This window comes from Cinclus cinclus, unplaced genomic scaffold (assembly GCF_963662255.1).
Source record: "Cinclus cinclus unplaced genomic scaffold, bCinCin1.1 SCAFFOLD_140, whole genome shotgun sequence".
Lineage (NCBI taxonomy): Eukaryota > Metazoa > Chordata > Aves > Passeriformes > Cinclidae > Cinclus > Cinclus cinclus.
This window is the reverse complement of record NW_026912090.1, coordinates 90,001-91,443: the sequence shown is the minus strand read 5'-3', so window position 1 is coordinate 91,443 and position 1,443 is coordinate 90,001. Positions and strand designations below refer to the sequence as shown.

Sequence of the window (1,443 nt, the reverse complement as noted above, 5' to 3'; positions counted from 1 at the left end):
GGGGGCAGCCGCGCCGGGGAGGGGCGCCCTGCCCCCCCCTCTCCGCGGCCCGCTCTCGGCGGAGAGGCCGCGGCGCGCGACCGGCCGCGGGGCCGGACCCGCTCGCTTCTAGACGGGCGACGCCGGCAGAGGGCGCGTGCTCTCTGCCCTACCTGAGCTGCGGGGTTGCGGCCGCCGGGCCCCGCCGCGCTCTCTCCCCTCGGCCGCCGCCGCAGGCTCGCGTGCGGCGCCGCGTCAGGCGCGACCGCGCCTCTTCCCTCGACGGCCTTCTCCTCGAACCGCACCGGCGCTGCCGGCCGCCGGCCGCCCCTGGCTTGGCCGCTCTCCCGACCGGGTGAGCGCTGGGTTGTCTCCTCCGTCGCCGGAGGCCCGGCGAGTGCGGGCGACCCCGTGCCGAGTTGGCGGCGTCGCCGCTCGGCGGGTGTCCCCCCTGGGGGGATGGTCTTGCCGGAAGGAGCCTGCCGTCGCCGATGGCCGTCCCGGCCCGGGCCCTGCCCGTCGTTTCCCCGTTGCCCTTCCCGGCCGCGTGTGGGCCGAAGGCAGGTGCCGCGGGCGGCCGCGGGGGCGCTTCCCCACCCGGTCCCTGAGTGGAAACGAGGGGAGCGGGTGTTGCCCCCCGGCTCAGCACCGTACACCTGCCGCCGGGCGCGTGCTCGCGGAAGGGGCCCCGACGGTGCGAAGCGGCGGCGGCGGTCCCGGGAGTGCGGCCGTGGCGGCGCCGGGTCTTGCCGACCGGCGGGCCTCGGGCGCTCGCGATGCCGGCTCGGGTCTCGGCGGCGTCCGCCTCCGGCGCCGGCGGCGGAGCGTGGCTGCCAGATGCTCTCCTTCTGACGGGGAGGAGCGGTCCCGCGCAGGGGTGCGCTGGTGGAGCGGTAGACGCCGCGTGGCGGTCTCGGGCGTTGTAAGGTCGCCGGGGAGAGCCGGCCCCGCGGTTGGCGCGGCGGTGTTCCCCGAGTCCGCGGAGCGGTGAAGGGAGTCGAGTTGTGAGCGGGGGCCGACGGTTGCGCCCCCGGCCGCGAACGCGTGTCGTCCCGTGAAAAAGAGGCCGGGCCAGGTTGCCGTGGCCCCGCGGTCCGTCGCGTTGCCGCTCAGCCTCTCCGTGCGGAGGTCGGGCCGAGCCCGGGCGCCTGGGCCGCCTCCGGAAGACGGCACGCGAGGTGGCGTCTCCCCTCGCGGGGGGAGGCGGTTGGGGGCGCGTGCCCCCCCGCCTTTTTGCCGACTTTCGGAGCGTTTCGTGGGGTTACTCTTTTTTTGCCCCCCCCCGCCTTCCTCCTCCGTTTCTCTCTGTGTGCTCGTACGGTCGAAGCGGGGGCGCGCGCGCGCGCGTCCACGCCGAAACAGAAAAAGGGGCCGCTTCACGCGAGCGGTCCCGGCCCCTCCGCGCGTGCGGGGTCGGTGCCGAAAGCCAGACAACTCTTAGCGGTGGATCACTCGGCTCGTGCG

The 1,443-nt window shown here is 76.7% G+C and overlaps 1 non-coding gene across 1 annotated transcript in view; it reads left to right on the top strand.

Moving 5' to 3' along the window:
- Positions 1–1,411: 1,411 nt before the first annotated feature.
- LOC134057226 (5.8S ribosomal RNA) overlaps positions 1,412–1,443 on the top strand; it is a 153-nt gene continuing 121 nt past the window's right edge. Inside the window, exon 1 of the ribosomal RNA XR_009934303.1 lies at positions 1,412–1,443. This exon is cut by the window's right edge and continues 121 nt beyond it. This is a non-coding gene — a ribosomal RNA (5.8S ribosomal RNA).